We start from the raw sequence: 12,328 nt of genomic DNA on the forward strand, positions 1-12,328 counted from the left end.
GGCGCTCTTTTTATATAGAATTGTTATCTCCGATTCCAAAAATTTTTAAAAGATCAATATAAACTTTTTTCAAGTTACAGTAGGGTCTAGATATGCATATAAAACTCATTAATAAAAAAATTTAAAAAATACGTTTTCATGCGTTTCTGAAACTAAATTTCTAAAAAGATCTGTTTTTACTATATTTCAAGTTACAGTTGGGGGTAGATATATAAAATTCAATAATAAATAAAGAAATATTTCTAAAAATTCCATTCCGTAAAAATTAAAAAAAAAGTATTTCGGCGGGTGCTGGCGTCTACAATTTTTTTACAAAGACATTCCCCAGAAGTTTCTTTAAATGGTGTATATAGTCATTGGACGGGCTTCGACGATCTTTTTCTTTGGCAAGCTATATAATATTCTTAGAAAAAAAAATATCAGTATATTTGAGAACCAAGTTTAAAGGACTATAACAGGAAAATGGAGAGACCCATAAATATAAGATATGCTGTTAATAAAAGCCTATATCAATGTTTATCTATGTTTTGATGTATGAATTTCTATATGGTAAAACAATTGAGATATATCTAATTTAGTAAAGCAGCAAAACATTAAAAAAAAATTAACGAAAATATGATTCAAAATTTGTTGAACTTCTGGCGCTTCTGTCGAGAAAACGAAATGTCCAATTGAAAAATCCATTTGTATTGAAGGAGAGCAGACTGTCAGCTTCCGAAAAAACTTAGTTTTTCCAAATTCTGAAGAGACCGATTTTCATAATTTTGTCCACCTAGATTTTGATTTAGAACCACAGTGCTACGCAATACTCTTTAACAAATTATTTTAATTGTGAAAGTTTACTATCAAAATGGTAATTGTTAAATTAGAGCAGATTCTCCTCGTAATCAGGCTTCTTCAGAGACCGATTTTTTTGTGACCACAATTGGCTAAAGTTGTCATCAGTAATCTTTAGTTCCACAAGATGGAGCAGAGTGGGAGATTTAAAAAAAAATTAAATAAATCTGTAATTTCTAAACGGATATTTCTATTTAATAAATCCCATGCTTATAGAAAAGGTACAATCGAGTTTATGTTTTAAATGTGGGCCTTAGAATATTGGGATCGTGATCACAAGACTCCCAAGTTACATATCCGGTATATGCAAAATTGAGAACGATTAAAATTGTTTGCTTTTTATCCGATCTGGCAGATTGCACCAGTCTGCGGTCAACCATTTGGTGGGGAGGGGGTAAATTAAAATTTGTTCTACATATTTTTTTTTTACTTTTTTATATTCCACTATATATAATTAAGACCTATTTCATCAATAGATGATCCAAATCTTTACGAATTTTTTTTATTTACTTTCGTTATAAAAAACAACAAATTGGTCAATTCTTTATTTGTTTAAAATTGATACTAAGTCAAATTTTATGTGCATTTAAAATTTAAAAATAAAGTTGATTTTTCTTATTTTTTTGGCGAAAACAATATTTACATTAATTTTTAGTTATACTATAAATTTGTGCTATTTTTTCGTCTGTAACACTAAAGATTCTAATATTTATTATATATCATGTTTTGTATCTCAGTGTTTCATAATTTAATAAAGCTATAGCTTTCATATATGAAACAAATTTGAACCAAATTCATACATATATAGGTTTTCGTGAAAATTTTTTGTTCAACAAAAAATAATTTTAAATGCATATAAAATATGGATCAGTATCAATTTTTAAACAATTAATTAATTAATTTGTGCTGGCCCCCTTTGTGACGGTATACTTAATAAGATCCAAATTCAAATCTGTACCTCTTCTATAGCCATGGAAAGTTTCATCAATATCGAAGTACCCATTCAAAAATTACAAATTTATTTCCTCTTTTTCCGAAATTTCCCTTAATAATGCAATTTTCATATAACTCTTTATTTGTACTGCTGCACCAGTTTTACTCTTTTGAGCCTTTTTCCCTTAAAAATTTCAAATATATCCTTAATTCAAAACTGCAAAGCAAATACATAACTAAATCTTAAATAAATATATATATGTACATACATATAATTAAAACAAATACACAATTTGCGCAATTTTTAAAAAATTCTATAGAATGAAAAAATATTATAAATTCAAAACACAGATTTAATAAACAAAACAGAAACGCACATAAAAAGAAACAAACCAAAAAATTATAATGAGTTTAAATTTTCAATTATTCTTTCAATGCATCAATTGAATACAATTAAATCAGAAAAAAAGAATGAAATTAAATAATCTAGTAGTTGGAGCCTGAAAATAGGTATAAATACTCCAGGAATAGTGGGAGAAGTTATCAAAAGCATTTCGTTAGTAAAAGCTAAAACAACTCAACTCACTTCAAAATGTTCAAATTCGTAAGTTTTAAAATAAAAAAATCAAAGTAAAAATTAAAAAAAAAAATATTAATTAATTTCTATGCAGTTGTTTGTACTTATTGCTGCCTTGTTTGCTGTCAGCTTGGCTTCACCTTCTCCTTACCCAGCACCAGCCCCAGCTCCCAGACCAGTGGCCCGTCCTGAACCATCACCTCAATTCTATACTCCCTATGCTTACAATGGTGGTTATTACGCTTCTCCCTATGCTTACTATGGTTAAGCAAATCATCAAACACTGACTGCTGCTACGGATTTATTGGCTGGAATTTGGAAATGACCTACACACTTTTACACTTTACATAAATACATTTGTTTATTAAATGAAATTTTTAAGTTTTAAAGGAAAATTGTTTAAAATGCACGCTGGCACATGCTGAAACTTAAATGTTGTTATAAAAACTTTATTTTTTCTCTCTTTCTACTATTTTCATTTGATTACATTGATTTTATTTTAATAAATTTTATTACAAAAATTACACAAAAAAAAAGAAAAACTTGTTCCTTCTTTATTGCAATTTTGCAAACAATTTTGGCTTGAAATTTATGCAAAAATTTTGCTCTCATCATTTAGCCTTCGAAACACAACAAGGTTCCATGGTGTAATGGTTAGCACTCAGGACTCTGAATCCTGCGATCCGAGTTCAAATCTCGGTGGAACCTAAGAACAAAGATTTTTTTATTGTTTCTTTTTATATAACTGTACAAGTAAAGACAGAAAGCTTTATCTTAGCCACACATATATTTGTGTTTTTGTAAATGTTTGTGGTGGTGGTTGTCTTTGCTAAAAGTTATTTCTAAAAATAGAACAACTACCAGGGATACCAGACATTTTTCGTGTCGTATTCCCAAATAATAATTATTTATACCCAAAAATCCCAAGTAATAAATATTCAAATTTATTTTATTTGAATTGATTTGATTATTATTTAAACTAACATAATCTTTATTTCTACTGTTTTTATACCCTACACCACCATAGTGGGGAGGGTATTATGCGTTTGTGCAGATGTTTGTAACGCCCAAAAATATTACTCTAATACCCACCTTAAATTATACCGATCGACTTAGAATCACTTTCTGAGTCGATTAAACGATGTCCGTCCGTCCGTCTGGTTGGCTGGCTGGCTGGCTGTCCATGTAAACCTTGTGCGCAGAGTACAGGTCGCAATTTTCAAGATATTTCGATCAAATTTGGTACATATTATTTTTTCGGCATAAGGACCAAGCCTATTGAAACTGGCTGAAATCAGTCCATTATTTCACCTAGCCCCCATACAAATGACCTTCCGAAATTGTACTTTATCGGTCATAAATGTTTAATTTATAAATGTATCTCTACAAATTGAGCTCCAAATAAGTTTTATATATACAAAATTCATGTCACCAAATTTTGTTACGATCGGTCCATAATTCATCATAGCTCCCATATAGACCCGCTTCCGAAAATCACTTTAACGTGCATAAATCGCTTAAAAATCTTGGTATACTCACAAAATTCAACATAGTAAACTTTCATATAGACAAAAATCACACTACCTAATTTTATGGTGATCGGTCCATAATTGGTCATAGCCCCCATATAAAGCCCACTTCCGAAAATCACTCAAAAATATAAATTATTGAAATTTTAAATGAAAAATGTTTTTGCTCATTTACTTAGTGTAGGGTATTATATGGTCGGGCTTGACCGACCATACTTTCTTACTTGTTTTTTCAAATAAAATCGCACAAAATATCACACTATTTAGAACAATGTCAAAGATTAAACTTTTCTTTTGCTATTTAAATAAAGCATGATACATAAATGTATGTATAAATAAAACGACATACAATTAATACCTGAGATAATGAGAATTGAACATAATGTTGTTATTCGAATAAAAATTATTCGCATAATCGTGAAAAAAAATTATTTTTATTCGAATGAATAAAATCTTTCAGTTTAAAATATTTGGTCTGCGACTTAAAAATGCGGGATTTATAATATATGGCATATCTTTTGAACGAGGTTTTGCTTTTAAATGACTTATATGTCATTTTGAAGGGTACATATCTGTCATTTATTCTCACTTAGTTATTGAACTTTATATTGTAAACAACAAAGTTTTTTTTTTGGTTTGAAAATGTCGAATTTTGTACCAACAAATCGTCATATGGCTGAAGCACACCGATTGATCACCGAAGCTTATGGTGAATGTGTTTTATCGGTTTCAACGTGCGAGAGATGGTTTGTGAGGTTCAGAAGTGGTGATTTTGGCACGAAAGACAAATATCGTTCTCTAAAAGTATGAAGACCAGGAATTGGACACAAATCTCAATGAAGATTGTTAGCAAACTCAACAAGAGCTTGCAAAATCAACAATTTTAAAATATTTGTAATCCAAAAGCAGGGAAATTGGATACCATATTAATTGCATCAGAGATCTTGAAAGATGAGTATGCAATGAGAAGCATGGATATACACTAGGTATTCGAATTATTCGATTTTTCTCTTGTTCGAATAAAACGAATAATTCGAATAAGAGATTTTAACTTGTTCGAATAATTCGATCACACGTTTAAAATTAATCGAATTATTCGAATAATTAAAATTTGTATAAAAAAGTAAAGAATGAAGTTTTGATGTAGTTTTTTTAATATTTCATTCGAAAACAAAGTCCATCATTAAATTTTCAACAGAAATATTCTGATCCGATTAACTCCCGAACAATCTACAAAACAATTGACTAGCAAACACTAGAATTCAAATACAATAGTTGTGTTCGCGTACTTGATAATTTGTAATAATTTGTACAAATTATCACTGGAAGTAACGGGATTCCGTTCGTTTACTTTTAAGAACTTGTAACGAGAGAGCAAGAGAGTGTTAAAAGTGACAGTTCGTAGATAGAGAACATGATATTTTTTACTGGACATTTTTTGTCCAGTAAAAAATATCAACATGAAAAATATGTTTAAAACTAATTGTTGCAAATGTAAACAAAACAAAAAAGTTGAAAATTAACACAATTTACAAGTCTTGCAAAGAAAAGAAGTAAAATAACACAAAACAAACGTTTTAAATTGATTTATAACAAAATACAACTTATTTTTACAAATTGTTGTTCGCGTACTTTTTTGGATATTTTTTTAGATTGAGAGTAAATGTATTTTTACGCTCTAAATTAAAGTTACTGGATAATTTTTACTGGAAAGTACGCGAACACACTTAATATAAACGTATTAAGAACTTTTTTATGTCGTTCATTAATTCGGGTTTTAAATTGTATAACTAATTCTTTAGTAAATTAATTATTCACTATTTCTAAATTGTTTATAACAAATTGTATTATACATCAAGCTCTATCAACGTTGCCGAATATTTGCTTAATAAATTGGTCTTGGGGAATTACACAATAAAGGGAATCTGTCCAAAGTTTGATATCATTGTCAGTGAATGTGGCTAATTTGAAGTCAGGCAGTGCATGATTGACGCATTTACAAATATGCAAAAAGTTTATTACCATGTTAGACAAAGATGTTGAACGATGTTCAAAATCATGTATAAGACGACCTCCATACTTTTTCTGCAACAAAACGTTAGTTTGCAATATTTGTGATTATCATATGATTTATTAAATATTTTGCAACACTTACGTACGCGGTTAATAATATCACTTACATATATACATACATATATTTTAATATCATGGCCTTCATCCTCAATATCACTTTCGATGACCGTTTCAAAATCACATTCTCCATCATAATCAACTCTACTTTAATCTATGTTAATATTTTGATTATTAATTGCGATTCTTCTAATATTTCGCCAGCTAAATAACAAATAGTTTATTGCGTACCTTTTATTTTCATTGATTCAAGTCCTAAGTTAAAAATTTTGAAAGATTTGTTTTTAGAATTTTAACTTCTTGCTGTAATATTTATAGAATGAGCTATCGGAACACTCATCTACAGTGATAGAAAGTCCCTTTGTCTTTAGTTATTTTTCGAATTTCAGATACAATACAAACTTTGTGAGTCATTATTACTTATTTAAATTTGAAATTATGAAAAATTTTAAGCAATTTAATAAGTTTAAATATATATGAACATTTATTCGATTATTCTACATAAAATTGTTCGAATTATTCGTTATTCGAAAATTGCAATTTTTAAATTGTTCAAAGAATTATTCGTAAGAAATTATTCGATTAATCGAACGATCATTAGTCGAATGAATACCCTAATATACACAGACAAATTCAAAAATAAGAGTTTAAATTAAGTTTATTGGAATAATCAATGCCAAAAAATAAAGTTTTGTAAAACAAACAAAAATAATGTTTTCCTTTCAAGACAGAAAACTGACTGACAAAATATGTATATGATGCAAATGCTTGCTTTTCAAGCTTTTTGCTCGAAAAACTTGCCCTGTTTATTTTGTATATTTTATATTTTATTAATTTTGCATAGCTGTAAATCGTGAATATTTTTATTTAAAATATTTGCAAAAACTTAATTATTTTTGAATTTCAGTTATATTTGAAAAAATAAATTTATATTGAAATCATTCTATATTATTCAAAATAGAATATAAAGCATAAAATATTATTGGATTTCGACAGAATACGATATTAAGCAAATTATACTTAAAAGTATTAAATAAACATTTATAAAATTATACTAATAGTATTTGTATTTTAGTAACAATAAGTAGATTTTAAAATATTCTAATCAATATACATTAATTCCTGTTGTGCCTATAAGGAGCATAGGGCCGTCTAATCAATATGAAAACATGTAATTATTTTAAAATTTTATTTTTATAGTAAAAACAAGTAAGAAAGTATGTTCGGTCAAGCCCGACCATATAATACCCTACACTAAGTAAAAGAGCAAAAACATTTTTTTGTTAAAATTTCAATAATTTATATTTTTGAGTGATTTTCGGAAGTGGGCCTTATATGGGTGCTATGACCAATTATGGACCGATCACCATGAAATTAGGTCGTGTGATTTGTGTCTATATGAAAGTTTACTATGTTGAATTTTGTGAGTATACCAATATTTTTAAGCGATTTATGCACGTTAAAGTGATTTTCGGAAGCGGGTCTATATGGGAGCTATGACTAATTATGGACCGATCGTAACAAAATTTGGTGACATGAATTTTGTATATATAAAACTTATTTTTGTGGAGATACATTTATAAATTAAACATTTATGACCGATAAAGTCCAATTTCGAGAGGACATTTGTATGGGGGCTAGGTGAAATAATGGACCGATTTCAGCCAGTTTCAATAGGCTTGGTCTTTGGGCCGAAAAAATAACATATACCAAATTTTGTCGAAATATCTTCATAATTGCGACCTGTACTCTGCGCACAAGGTTTACATGGACAGCCAGCCGACCAGACGGACGGACGGACGGACATCGTTTAATCGACTCAAAAAGTGATTCTAAGTCGATCGGTATACTTTAAGGTGGGTGTTAGACTAATATTTTTGGGCGTTACAAACATCTGCACAAACGCATAATACCCTCCCCACTATGGTGGTGTAGGGTATAATAATTAAGTTTATTCAACTAGTTATGAATAAAATATTATTTTACTTATTCGAAAATTTGTTGATAGATTTTATGCAAAACAATTTTCTTTGAATAATTTTATTTCTCCAAAAAAAAGAAAAATATTTAAATATTCAACAAAAAAATGTTTAATACTTTTATTCATCGAAATTTTCTTTGAATAATTTTATTTCTGAAAATAAAGTCAAATATTTAACTAAAAATTTTTGAATTATTTTATAAAAAAAATATTTTTGTGTGAAAATGAGCTCGAACAATGAAGATTTTTCTTCCGCTGATTATGAAAAAGATCCTTCATTTGCTATGTTAAAACAAAAACGATGCTCAAAAATAATTCATCGATATTTTGAAATTAAAGAAGTAAATACCATCATTTTGTCTGTTCAATATTTAATACGATGCCTGAGTATCGACCAACGGCCGTACTAATATAATTAATAATAAAATGTTATAAAATTTAAGCTTAGTTGATCGTATTAAACCGTGAAATATATACTTTAATATAACCACTTTTATATATTTTTGTTGCGGCAGAAAAAGGTTCTTTGGTTACTTAAAACGTAATTCTTCGGAGTTAAATGTTTTTCTGTTTTTATTTCTATATAACTACAATCCACTAGTTTTGAAAAGAAAAATAAAACTCCAGTGTTCATTCAAGTAAATTTTGGAAAAAATAAATTTATTTGTAAGCAATAAGTGTGAAATAAAAATATTCTTTAACATTTATTAGAATTATTTCTATCCAGTAATTTTTGGAAAAATAAATTTATTTGTTTCAAATTTGTGAGAAATAAAAATATTTTTAAAGCTTTATAAGAATTATTTAATTCAATCATTTTTTGTTTGAATAGCTTGAGTTTTTTGTATTTTCTTTGTATCTAAATGAAATAAATTTAAATTTTATTCAACTTTATTTTATTTGAATATAAACAATTTTACGATTTTCAAAAAAAATATCAACATAATTTAATTAAGTTAATATAAAATGATTTTATTTATAATTTATTTGGTTTTAAAAGATGTAAATATGCATAAATTTAACTGTAAATATTATTAATAAATTAGACAAATACTTTATTTAACTAATAAATAATTTGGAAAATAAATATTTATAATTGGAAACAAAAATTAAAATAATATAAAAAATATTTATATTTTTTATTTTATTCATAAGTTACAGCTATGATTGTTAGTAATCAAATCCCCATATCTACACAGCTAAAATGTCATCCCCAATCTGAGAAAAAATTCACTAATATGGCATCACTCTCAACTTCATATTCTTTACCTAAAGCTTTAAATGAAAGAGCGAAAGCTTTTAATGGTAAAAAAGCTTTTTTGTGTATTTATAAGGCTGCCACATGTTATTTAGGTATTTGATTGAATTATGAAATTCCCAATTGTTAATTTTTAAAGGCCTTATTTATTCATATTCCATTTCTAAAGGTTTAAATAAATTTTGTATGACAATTTATAAATTTAACAAGTAGGAATACTATATTCGGCTGTACCGAATCTTATATACTTCACCAAATATTAAAAAAATAATTATGGTGAAATAAATTTGTTGGTAAAAAAAATTTTGTCGAAAATAAATTTTGGTGAAACAAAATCTTTTTTTTAATTTTGGTGGATAAAATTTGCAGAAAAACTTGTTGCTGGAAAAATCGAAATAGTCGCGTTTTTTTACTTATATCTCAGGCATTTAGAAATCTAATGTGGTCTATGGCGGACATATTAATGTATCAATCATAAGTATGTAAGTTAAGTGGCACGTAGCGCCATCCTATTGAAACCACATTCGTTGGTGTCCATATCATAAAATTCAGGCCAGAAGAAGTTGGTATTCATCGTCCTATAATGCTCGCCGTTGAAGGCGATGACCAGCCCAACGTCGTTCTCAAATAAATATGGACCAAATAGTGACTTTTCGGGATGCATTGGAAATTCCTGGATCTTAAAAATTCGACAATTTTGTATGTTGACGTAAAATGTAAAAAAGAATTTGTAACGCTGCCCAAAAAGAACACCATATAGTGACTTTTTCGAGATGCATTGGATATTCCTGGATCTCACGTGGATTTTTATCGTCCCAAATTCGACAATTTTGTATCTTGACTTAAAATGGGCAAAGAGTGTGGAACGTTGCCCAAACAAAAATGATAACGGTATTTTCAACCTTTATTAAATTACACAGTGCTACACTCAAAAAGAACTTGGAAAAATTTTAAATTTTTTTTAAAACTTTTTTTCTGATCTTTATTTAAAACAACATTAATCTTAATGCCAGTGTCCTTCTGAGTAAAAGAAACTTTAATTTGTTTAAATCGTTTATAAATTGAAATACCAATGTATGCGCTCAAGTTAAGAAATTTTCAATAATTTTCCCAAAAAATTCGAGGACAAAATAATGGTTATCCTAAAAAATTAAATGGTTTTAAATTAAATTATTTGAACATCAAATTTTGCAATCCTTATGTAAATAAATAAATTATTTACATCAAATTACATTAGGACTTCATTATATCATTGATATTATATACCACATTTTCTGTTTAAGTACATTCTCATACATATTTCATAAACTCCCATAATAGGACCTGTGGAGCCATCAATTGTAACATGTAGTAGTACATCTGTAGCAAAGGAGAGAAATCCTTTATCATGCCTTTGTAATATACTCATCATATCTCTTGTTGTTTCGTATTTTACAAACTTTTTATCACCTCCACTCTTCTTCTCCTTGTCATGTCACCTAATTAAGATTTATTTGAAAACCAAATTGTCTGCTTTCAAAGTTTCCAACACACACAGAACATTTGTTACTGTATACTGCTTAGGAAACAGGACATTGCGATTGTTGGTGTCAAAATGTATGAAATTTCATACGAGTGTATGAACTGTTTTATATCAAACCACCACCAAAAACAACAACAACAATCATGTGCAAGGAGAAATCAAGGAGTAAAGAGGAACAAGGAAAGAAAATAACTCCCCATTAAGAGAATAAATGTTTGCAAAATGTATGAGAAGCTCACACAACAAGGATAAGAGTGATTTTTTAAAGATGCCAGATGGTTGTTTGGGGTTTTGTGAGTTTGGTTTTGTTTAAAATCTATGAAATATTCCAAAACGTGTAAAATATTAAATTGTTCATATTCATCAAGGTTCAAAATTCCTCATATTAAGTAAGACTCCCACCACAACAATGTCTCAAAATTATTTAGCTGTACACTAATACCCCGGTTTGCTTCGCTTCGTTCTGCGTTGCGTCTTTTAAAATGTCGGTGATTTCGAAGATGCGTCGATTTTGTTCCAGCTTACGTTGCATGGCTTCGAATTTGCGTCGTTAGTGCTTCGATTTGCATCGTCTTGGTTTCAGTTTGCGTCGCATGGCTTCGAAATTGCGTCGTTAGTACTTCGAATTGCGTCGTTAATATTAAAAAGTTTGTATTGAAAAATCTATTTTTCAGCTAAAATTATGAATCTAGGAACCAATTAAATGAAAATCAATACAAATGCATGGAAAATAGTAATTCGTTTTGCGTCGTTTCGGTTTGCGTCGCGTTTCTCCAGGACCAATTAACGACGCAAACCGGGGTATTAGTGTATTACGAGAATATTGAGAGAGTTTGTCATTCCGTTTGTAATTTCCACATTTTTTCATTTACGACCTAGGAAAGTGACCGGGCCGATATAGACATGTCCGTTTGTAGGTTGAAATTAACTTTCCGAAGACACCCAATAACATACTTACACTATCAATATATCCGCTATAGTCCAACTTAAAATAGAGAAAATCCAAATCTAGATATAAGCAAAAAACCGCGAATACCTTGAGATTTCACCAAAATTTCTTTTCACAAAAATGTATAATGTTATGGATAGATATCTCTATAGAACTTTCGAAAGAGTTAATTGTCAAACTGCGCACACTTTTTACAATATATGATCAATTTAATCTGGCAAAGCATCATGAATAGATTGTCGCTTGAATAACGCTACTAAACTATCAAAATTTACTTTGAAAGTCAGTCATTGATTAGCGCAACTTATAGAAGACTATTTTATCACAAATTATGTTCAGCGATGAGACTCATTTTTGGCATAACGGGTTTTTTAATGAACAAAATTGCCGCATATGGAGTGAGATCAATCCACAACAAACCCAACAGACTCCATTCCATCGGACCTTATTTCTTAGCGTTACGGTTAATGGAGATCGTTACCTCACCATGATCACAGATTTTTTGTTTGAAAATATGGATAAAATTGATCCGGACGAGATGTGGTTTCAACAGAATGGCGCTAAGTGTCATACGGCGACCGCAAACATCAATTTATTGATATCAAAATTTTG

The 12,328-nt window shown here is 28.8% G+C and overlaps 1 non-coding gene across 1 annotated transcript; it reads left to right on the plus strand.

Annotated features, from left to right (window-relative positions):
- Positions 1-2,983: 2,983 nt before the first annotated feature.
- TRNAQ-CUG (transfer RNA glutamine (anticodon CUG)) lies at positions 2,984-3,055 on the plus strand. The gene has a single exon. It is a non-coding gene; the product is annotated as a tRNA-Gln (tRNA).
- Positions 3,056-12,328: the final 9,273 nt, after the last annotated feature.

This window comes from Calliphora vicina, chromosome 2 (assembly GCF_958450345.1).
Source record: "Calliphora vicina chromosome 2, idCalVici1.1, whole genome shotgun sequence".
In the NCBI taxonomy this organism is placed as follows: Eukaryota; Metazoa; Arthropoda; class Insecta; order Diptera; family Calliphoridae; genus Calliphora; species Calliphora vicina.